Source organism: Notothenia rossii (assembly GCF_949606895.1).
Source record: "Notothenia rossii genome assembly, chromosome: 1".
Lineage (NCBI taxonomy): Eukaryota > Metazoa > Chordata > Actinopteri > Perciformes > Nototheniidae > Notothenia > Notothenia rossii.
Window position 1 is genome coordinate 72,640,387 of NC_136912.1, and position 10,905 is coordinate 72,651,291.

The 10,905-nt window shown below is 48.3% G+C and overlaps 1 gene segment (V, D, J or C); it reads left to right on the plus strand.

The window, feature by feature from the left end:
* Nucleotides 1-9,418: 9,418 nt before the first annotated feature.
* On the plus strand, nt 9,419-10,009 carry LOC307016055 (immunoglobulin heavy variable 4-30-4-like). The segment is given in 2 exons: nt 9,419-9,490; nt 9,587-10,009.
* Nucleotides 10,010-10,905: the final 896 nt, after the last annotated feature.

Below are 10,905 nucleotides of genomic sequence, written 5' to 3' on the forward strand. Positions count from 1 at the left end.
TAGTAATTCCGGCCTGCGTTGTCCTCAGGATTCGCAGGGAGTTTCCTGATCCTCAAAACACGTATGTCGGGTTCAGGCAGCCGTCAAATTGAACCGTGAGGCATAACCGGCGATGACCTCCTCCCTGTCAGGTCGCTCATACTGGATACACAGGTCCTCTGGGATGGGAATCTTCAGAAGCTCCTGTGTGAATGGGGCAGGGTCCACAAAGACTTGGTCGGAGATGAGGTCCATCAAGTTGGCCACTGTTGGCTGTGCAATGTTAAAAAAAGCAAAATAATATTTGGTTTAGATTTGTATATGCATGTAAATAGTTGGATAATAAACATGTTAAACACTTACAGAATGTGGGGTCAGTCTTTATTGGTTTTGCTCTGCATTCTCCCTTCCTGGCCTTTGGGAACTGCAGTTTATATGGAGGGTTTCCAGTGGATGTAGTGGCTTGTGCACGATCAGCATTTTCATTGTAGTGCAGGGCTGCCAGGTACAGTCTTTAATTTCCGTAATGAGAAAAATAAATGTAAATAATAGCAAAGGATGTACAAATTGTCACTAATTATAAGTAACTATAGTTTATTTTACCTGCACAACATTCCAAGAAATGGAAACACCACATTAGTTGGAGCAAAGCGCAGGATGACGCTGTGGAATGCCTCCAAAGATGAAGTCTGGTGGTGGGGGCTGAGTTTGGCCACAGCTTTCAAAATCCTCTTGTTTGAGAGAATTTTCTCCAGCTTGCAAAAGGCTGGCGTTCCTAAGAATTTGAAAATCAAAGTCATATTTGAAATTGTCATGCTTTATAGATTGTGTCTGACAACATCCTGTATTTAATAGTTGTCCCATACAAATATTTATAGAGGAGTAATGTAATGTATGTATCATGGTTTATGAACAACATACCTGCTGCCATCCATTTCCTTTTATCTGTGGTTGTGCGCAGTGGACTTAGGGAAAAGGGGGTCTTCATGAGAGTGGACATCCAGCACGTCGTTCAGGATGGAAGTCCATTTTGCCACTATCTCAGGCCCGGTGGTGGAGGTTGCTGCAGTCCAGTATATGTGGTTTCTTATACTCTTCATCCACTTTCGAAGTTTTTCGCAGTCCTTCATTTTCGCAATCTTATCCAGTTGCTTAGAAATCCCTAATAAATACATTTAAAATGTAGTTAATATACATACAAGTTGACTCAAAATATTATTCTACTGATGTGATTGTAGGAAGCCGGGTTTGTGTCTAAATACATTGGTTAATTTATTTACAATAGATTTATTTACATAGAAATTAATATAAAGAAAAATACCTTTCTCTATGTGCCACACATCAAAGAATTGGGTGATGCTGCTTTCCCTTAGGAATTTCTGCACGGACAGATGTGTGTCCGTGACAATACAGTCCAGAGTAGGGGTGTAACAACTAATCGACTTAATCGATTAAAATCGATTACCAAATTAGTTGGCAACTAATTCAGTCGTCGATTCGTTGGTGACGTCATCACATGTGTTCTACACCCCGTTAAACTCCAACGTTATCGCTCTTTTTTATCGGTACAGGAGAGATTTAAAACATATGTCATATGTATTATTGCTACATAAACATTATATCGCAGTCTTAGTGTCGCCAACTCAGTTTCTAATATGCAATATGACTACAAAATGCGTCTATAATGTATTTTCGATCTTCCCAATTCAGACGAGAGATCTCTCCCCCGCCTGCTTGCGAGGGGGCGGGGCAGTTTACACACACATGCAGGAGATGGCGGAGAGAACGCGCTCCGAGGTGTGGTTAAACTTTAGCCGTCTCGATGTGGACAATGCTCGTTACCAAAAGTGCAATAACAGTTTATCATATAAAGGCGGTAAAACGAGCAATTTGTCTAAACATTTAGCAAAAGTGCACCACATTCAGACGGAGGAATGCACCGGGTTCCACTGTCTTTCTAGTAGCTCTGTAGCCCCGTCCACGAGTAACGTTCTCATTCATAACACTCCGTTCGATGTCTCACTATGGGATGCGCCTCAACGCATATGCACCAGAAGCATCAATCTCATTACGCCAATCCTGATTGGCTGGTGATCTTGACGCCAACGTCAGGGAATCCACCAACCCTATAAGTAGCTTGCGCCACGACGCAGGCGTCATTCAAACACCTCTTCTCGCTTCGGAGCACATCTCGAGAAAGATCAGTAGCTAGCTAGCTTAACGGTCCACAGACTGATATACGAAGCTAACCTTCGGTCGACGGGCGCTCGCCAGCTACTTTTGCTTCGCACGGGAATTTACTTTATTAACACTCCAGTTAATATCAGAATCTACCCTGGCGTTTTTTTTTTTCCAACGGATAACGGTAAGGTTTTTGGATTTTTTCCCGCAAACGGTAACACGCCTGTTGCTCGTTTGTCCTTTCTACGCCGCACCAAGGCTAGCTAAGATGGACTCTTCCCTCCCTCACACCAGAGGAGACGGAGTGTCGGAGGCTCGGCTCTGCGGCTGCGGGCTAAAGATATCGAGTACTGACTCACACCAGGTCTGCTCGTCTTGCCTCGGGCTGCAACATGCCCAGGAGGCTATCGACACCCCCGGCGCGTGCGGGCATTGTTCCCGCTTTACCGCCAAAAGCCGCCGCCGGCGGCTAGCGCGCCAAGCTAGCATGCCGGTCCGAGACCTCCCCATGCCTGTAGACTCGCCGGCCGGCGAGCAGGGCATGGTGGCGACCGCCACGGGTGCCGGGTCCCGCGCTGTGTCAAGCTGGGACTCGGTGGCGGCGACAGCCGCGGGAAGGGGGCCCCGTGCTGTGTCAAGCTGGGGCTCCCAACTGGACCTCACCATGGCCTCACCCGCGGAGGATGTCCTGGAGCTGGACTATGAGGAGGAGGAAGAAGAATACGCCTCGGAGTTTCTTCTTTCCGACTCAGACGAAGGCGAAGATGACATCTTCGTCTCGTCTGCCCAGGCTGCCAAGCCTGGGGCCATGTCTACCTCCCCGGGCGAGGACGAGCCACCGCTCCCCCGCCTCAGCATGGACCTGCAGGCCGTGTGTCAACGCGCTGCATCTAAGCTGGACATCCCCTGGCCTGAAGCGGCCAGAGAGCCCTCCAGGTCTAGATACGAGGGAAAGAACTTGCCCCAAGCCGCAAGGCTGACCAGGCAACTTCTCCCCGTATTTCCGGAGCTGCTGGATGAGGTGTCGGTCTCCTAGAGAGACCGCCCCTTCAGCAGCAAGGCCCCAATCCAGGGAGCCTCCTCTCTGGACTGTGAGGGCATGGAGAAGCTCGGGTTACTCCGCATGCCTCCTATGGAGCCGCTTGTGGCAGCCCACCTCCAACCGCGGGTGTCGGCGGCCCCGAGCAGGAACCCCACACTGCCGACAAAGGCGGACCGGTTCCAGTCCGCAATGACTGAACGGGCCTACAAAGCGGCTGCTTTCTCCGCCAGGGCGCTAAATGTCTCCTCCATGCTAACCGCGTACCAAGCGGAGCTGTGCGCGGACATGACGGTGAAGCCTGAACCGGCCGTGTGGGAGGAGATCATGGCGATCACGGATATTTGCCTCCGCGTGCAGCGCTGTGCAGTACAGGCCACAGGAAAATCGCTAGGGATGATGGTGGTGCAGGAGAGAGCCAGATGGCTGAACCTGACAAACCTCCCCGACCGGGAAAAGGAGGACGTGTTGGACATGCCAATCGTCCCTGAGGGCATATTCGGCTCAGCTCTTGCCTCCATGCAACAGCGGTGTGAGGCCAAGAAGAAGGAGGATGAAGCTCTCCAGCTTTGCCTCCCTCGGAAAGCCCAGCCGCCGCCCCCAACGGTCCTGCGACGGACCTTCCCCCAGGCTACCCCGCACTCGGCCCTGTTCAAGGTCCCGAGATGGCAGAAGCCACAGCCCGCCCCCGGTCTCCCACCGAGACGCGAGGCGCGGACGAATTGGCCGAGAAAGTCCCCGGTCCCGGCAGCAGCCACACAGGCACCGCCGACCCAGACTTTCAGTCACCAGGCGAGGAAGAAGAAGAGGGCAGCCTGACAGCCTTCCCTCCCCCCCTCGGGGAAAGGGCTGGAGGTTTCCTGTTCTCTTTCAGCCCTGGATCGTGTTCCACACGTATCCAGCACCCATGTGTTTCCGGGGGACAACCACGCTCCCGCCTTCCCGCCGCCTCGGGTGATGACTGCACGTCATCCTCCAGTTCGCGCCATGAGGGAAGCAGACTTCACAGCACTGGCAGCAGTTCCTGCCAGTCGTTCAAGTCACACAAACACACACAAGGGTCTAAAAATAAAATGTTTGCCACTGTTGCTTCCAGGCTTAAAGCCAAGGGCACAGTCGAAAATATTAAAAAGACAAATAATAATGTCAATAAACAGTCAGGCGACTGCCCCGCTTCTGAGAGTGGCTATGAACGCCTCTCTCGGAATGCGGACGGTGGCCGGGCCTGTGAACGCACCATCACCGCGCGCATGCGCAGTGTCAACCGAGGTTGTCACCCTAGAGCGCCACCGTGTTCAGACACTAGAGGGCGCCATAACACAACCAATGCGGTCACAGGGTGCAGACAACAGAGATATGGTGACATCCCCGCTCGCTCTGAGGAGCGAAAGGTGGAAAATGCTCACATGCTCTGCTTGGGTTTTCAAAACGATATCACGGGGCTACAGACTCCAATTCGCTGTCACCCCCCCTCGCTTCTCGGGCATTGTGCAATCACATGCCCGGGGAGCGTCGGCTCACATTCTAGAGCAGGAGATTCTCTCGCTACTAGAAAAGAAAGCCATATCCATCGTACCCTCCAAACGGAGTCAGAGCGGCTTCTATTCCAAATATTTCCTCGTTCCCAAACGGGGAGGGAATGGAATTCGCCCCATCCTAGATTTAAGGGCTCTGAACGGGTATCTCAGAAAATACAAATTCCGGATGCTCACTCACACATCCCTACTGCGTCTCGTGCGTCAGGACGATTGGTTCACATCAATCGACCTGAAAGACGCGTATTTTCACATCCCAGTATATTATCCACACAGGAAATATCTGAGGTTCGCTTTTCAGGGTGTCTGTTACGAGTACAGAGTGCTTCCCTTCGGTCTGTCTCTCAGCCCACGGGTGTTTGTGCGATGTACGGAGGCAGCGATAGCCCCGTTAAGACAACAGGGGATTCGCCTGGCAACCTATTTAGACGACTGGCTCCTTCTGGCACAGTCGGAGCAGGAAGCTATTATGCAGACGAATATCCTCATGAAACACCTGCTCGACCTGGGTTTTGTAATAAACACAGAAAAGAGCATGTTGTCCCCAGCCCAGTCGGTGCTCTTCCTGGGCTTACGCCTGAGCTCGGTGCCCTTCACAGCCCGCCTGTCAGCGGAGAGAGTGAGAGCTTTCAGGGCTTGCCTCGCTCGTTTCCAGCCACGCAAATATGTTCTCTTCAGATCGTGTCTGCGGTTACTGGGGCTCATGGCGTCAGCCATCCTAGTAGTACGTCTGGGCCGCTTACACATGAGGGAATTTCAGCGCTGGGTAGCTGCCCTCAGACTAAACCCCACGCGTCATGGCGCGCGGAGAGTGATGGTCACTGTGCACTGCGTAACGGCGCTACGCCACTGGCTGCACCCGACTTTCCTGGTGCGAGGCGTGCCTATGGGTGCTGTCTTATCGCGGAAGGTGGTCACCACGGACGCATGTCTGACGGGCTGGGGGGGCATATACGAAGGTCGACCTGTGAGGGGTCTCTGGAGCAGAGACCTCCAACGGTCACACATAAATTATCTGGAGCTCTTAGCGGTGTTTCTCACCCTAAGACGCTTTCTGCCTTCTCTCAGGGGACATCATGTCCTCGTGAGGACAGACAACACGACCACGATATCGTATATAAACCGCCAAGGGGGTTTGCGTTCTCTACAGTTACACAGGCTGGCACGCAAACTGATCTTATGGAGCTGCGGACGTCTCCTCTCTCTGAGAGCGACACACGTACCGGGAGTGATGAACCTCGGGGCAGATCTGCTGTCCAGAGGTGCACCACTGTACGCAGACTGGACTCTACATCCAACGATTGTGAGTCAGCTGTGGGTGCGTTACGGCCGGGCCGCGGTAGATCTGTTCGCATCAAAAGAAAATGCTCAATGTCAGCTGTTCTTTTCAATGCGCGATCTAAATGCACCGTTAGGCGTGGACGCGCTCGCGCACGTTTGGCCCCCGGTCCTTCTATACGCGTTCCCACCCCTGGCTCTAATTCCTCCAACTCTGGCCAGAGTGAGAGAACAACGCCACACACTGATCCTGATAGCTCCACACTGGCCTGCAATGTACTGGCTGGCGGAGATATATCAGCTGCTGTGCGGACAGCCATGGCAGCTCCCGCTACACAGGGACATACTATCTCAGGCGGGGGGAATGATTTTTCACCCACACCCAGAGCACCTGGCGCTATGGGCCTGGCCCGTGAGTGGTATAACCTGAGTACAGTGGGGCTCCCTCAGAAAGTGATAAACACTATTCAGAGTGCAAGGGCTTCCTCCACCAGGTCTCTCTATGACTGTAAGTGGAGGGTGTTTGAGGAGTGGTGTCTTCAAAAGAAACACATCTCTTTTCAATGCCCTGTCGGTGTGATTCTATCATTTCTACAGGATCTGATTGATAAACACAGAGCTTTCTCCACGATCAAAGTGTACCTGGCTGCTATTGCCGCATGCCATGTGGGCTTTGGGGGAAAGACGGCTAGTCAACATCCCTTGGTCTGCCGTTTTATGAAAGGGGCTCGCCGGCTCCTCCCCGTTTCCAGGTCATTGGTGCCCCTGTGGGACTTGACGGTGGTTTTAGATGGGCTCGCTCGAGCTCCATTTGAACCCCTGGAAGACGCTGACATGAAGCACTTGTCACTGAAGACAGTGTTGTTACTGGCTCTGGCATCTGCCAAATGAGTCAGTGATATTCACGCGCTCTCTGTGCATCCTTCGTGTACTCAGTTTGCCCCGGGGCAAACGAGAGTATTGCTGAAGCCCAACCCGGCCTTTGTGCCTAAGGTGGTTGGCTCATGCACTCCCATTGACCTTGAGGCATTTCCTTCACCGCTAGGTTCCTCTGGGGAACAGCGGCCGAATTTGCTTTGCCCGGTTCGTGCTTTGCGCACTTATATGGACAGGTCGAAAGAGTTTCGGTGCAATGACCAACTCTTTGTATCTTGGGCTAACCCTCATAAGGGCAAGCCCGTTACCAGGCAACGGCTCTCCCACTGGATTGTGGAGACGATTGCTCTGGCTTATACGAGTCAGGGTTTGCAGGCACCAACGGGCCTGCGCGCTCATTCTACTCGTGGATTGGCTACATCCTGGGCTTTGTTCAAGGGTGTTTCCATTCAAGACATTTGTGCAGCAGCGAGCTGGTCCTCGCCGCTCACTTTTGTCCGCTTTTACAGGCTAGATGTTTCTGCTCCAAGTGTGGCCCGCGCAGTGCTGGGCCCCGTATTGGGACAGGGTTCTACCTGTTAAGTTCTGTTTTTGTGTTGGTGATTTTCGAGATAAGCATGTCTGGCAATGCGGGAGTCTCAATATCCCATAGTGAGACATCGAACGGAGTGTTATGAATGAGAACTATAGGTTACTTACGTAACCCCAGTTCTCAGAGTAACATGAAGTGAGATGTCTCACCTGACGGCCCTTCTTGCTGAGGCGAAGCGAGAAGAGGTGCTTATTTTGAATGACGCCTGCGTCGTGGCGCAAGCTACTTATAGGGTTGGTGGATTCCCTGACGTTGGCGTCAAGATCACCAGCCAATCAGGATTGGCGTAATGAGATTGATGCTTCTGGTGCATATGCGTTGAGGCGCATCCCATAGTGAGACATCTCACTTCATGTTACTCTGAGAACTGGGGTTACGTAAGTAACCTATAGATATCTCCTACTCTACTTATGTGACTGCAGAGAGGAGGACAGAGGACAGAGGACACACAGTTTAACATGATGGACTATAGGACAGGACTGCTGCTGCTCACTGTCTGCTGGGCAGGTCAATATTTTAACCAATAATTATTTGACATAGATCCTATTTGTGTGCCAACTAAACTCATGTTACTTTCTTCTTCATTTTTACAATTCTTTATTTTGTTTTATGTGCATCTTATACAATGTTACATTCATGTTACTTTTTATCCTCTTGACAGGTGTTGGGGGTCAGACTCTGACAGAATCTGAACCAGTGACTAAAAGGCCTGGAGAATCTCACAGATTGACCTGTAAAACCTCTGGACTGTCATTCAGTAGCTACTACATGGCCTGGGTCAGACAGGCTCCTGGGAAAGGACTGGAGTGGGTTGCGAGTATGTATGACAGTAGCAGCATCTACTACTCTGAGTCAGTGAAAGGCCGGTTCACCATCTCCAGAGACAACAACAGAGAGCAGCTGTATCTGCAGATGAACAGTCTGACGGCTGTAGACTCTGCTGTTTATTACTGTGCTCGACACACACAGTGACTGAAGCTGGTTGAGCAGCTGTACAAAAACCTACAGTCCTCATCCTTCATGTGCTGAAAGAACACAAAGAGAGTTATACGTTGACTAAATCTTTCCTTGTTGTAGTTTTTATGAAAATTAAAAAAACAGTTGCTTCTGAGCTAAGTTATAAAACACATTAAAAAATAAAAATGTGTTTTTTATTTATTAAAAATAATTTCCTCATAAAACAGCCAAGGACAGGAAAAAGATTTTATATATCTATTTTTCATGTTTGGGCAAAAATAAACAGTAAATGTAGAAATGTCAGTCACATTACTCACACAAGTACCAACAGGTGGCAGTAGAGGATAAAAAGACAGATGACAATAACGGGAATATGACAATGTCTCTAAACGTATACTATGAAAGTCTTAAAGCTTTTCTGCAACAATAATATCCCATTATTAATTTCCTAACAGAAGGTATCAATAATATATTTATGCATGATGTTTCCAGTATGTGGATGGGCAACCAATGTTGTGCAAAGCAGAATAAATGATTACATCTTATTTTGGTTTAAATAAAAGGGCTGTTTATTACCGTGCTCGATACACACAGTGACATAGAAAGGAGAAACGCTGTACACAAACTCAACAAGTAAGAAAAAAGTTTTCAGCACCACATAAAAAATTAGGTTGAACATCATCAAGACGCTCAAAGAGATTTAATAAACTGCTTGTTCAGATGGCGGCTTCACAAAATATAGTCAAAGCACACATTTGGTATTCTTTTAATCTGAGTGTACATTTGAGTCTGTTTTTCTGACCTGTGTGAGAAGTTGTGTTAGAAATGTCCAAATACAAATCCAAACTTGGACTGCTCGATTCAGGACAGTCCGTCCCTCTTTTATAGCCTGTCAGTGTCCCTCTCTATGCAAAGTGAACTTCCTCACAGTCTGCTATAAAGACTTGATATCATGCTGTCAGCTGCAGCAGAAGAAGAGAAGCTCCATCAGGTCACCTTCAACACCAACCATGTTCTCTGTAGCTCTGCTGCTGCTGCTGGCTGCTGGATCCTGTGAGTCTCATTGAGGCAGAGACACTGACAGAACGCTCACACTGACTGCTCACTGTTATTAACCTCGCTCACTATTCAACATGTTTCCCTCCACAGGTGTGAAGTGTGAGCAGTTGATACAGCCAGCCTCTGTGACTGTGCAGCCAGGTCAACGTCTGACCATCACCTGTCAGGTCTCTTATTCTGTTAGTAGCGGCGGCTACTACACAGCCTGGATCAGACAGCCTGCAGGGAAAGGACTGGAGTGGATAGGAATGAAATTCACTGGAGCTTCATACTATAAAGATTCACTGAAGAGCAAATTCAGTATTGAGGTAGACTCTTCCAGCAAAACAGTGACTCTGAACGGACAGAGCATGCAGCCTGGAGACTCTGCTGTGTATTACTGTGCCAGATACACACTGTGACACACACCATCAGTAGAGCTGTACAAAAACCCCTCAGAGCCTGAACACTTGTAACATGAAGCCACCAGAGGAGGAGCCCTCAGACCAGAAATGATCTCAACACCAGCTCACTGTTACAGTCAAGAGGGAAAGAGTACTAAGATGTCATAGAAATATTCTTAACTTAATTCAACAGAAAGGGTTTTCACCAATTTAAACATTCTGACATTACAATCACTTATACTGTATATCATTGTAGGTATAACATCTAAAAGGGATAGTAAGACCATAAGCTCGTTTAAAAGTGTCTGATAATATAATAGATTCCTTTCTATAGTAGGATGGGATCCTCTAAAAGATAGTTCCTATTAAAAAATTATTCAATAACATAAAAGACAACTTTATCGATGTCATAACTGGATTAGGAGAATAATTTATATTTTAATCCCACTCATGGTTATGTTATTTTGATAAAACTATAGAAAAGTTAGTTTTTATATGTTTTTATAATCTAAATTGTGTTGCTCAACCTAAAAACTATGTGATTAAAAACCACACCTGAACATTTCCTCATCTTTTGGATAATTTACATGAACTTCAGTCAGCTGATTTCCTGACGTCCCCTCAGAGCCTGAACATGAAGCCACCAGAGGAGGAGCCCCCAGACAAGAAATGATCTCAACACCAGCTCACTGTTACATCATCAGTTTAAACATTTAGAGATTATAATCACTGATACATTACTGTATGTATTCCCAGGACAAACAATGAATAATACTTCTTTAAATTGTTAAACATCAGCCTTTTCAAGTATCCACTATTATATATTTTCAGTAATTTAATTATTTGCTCTAAATTTGAGTTTCTTTTCAACCAATTTCAGCTCTATGAATATTGTTCACACTATTTATTCACAAATACTAAACAGTACGTCTACGACCGAAACACAACAAAAATTGTTGGATGTCAGAGTTTCTTTCCAAAAAACAATGCATGCATTCATTTCTGTTCTTTATTTGACACAAAACA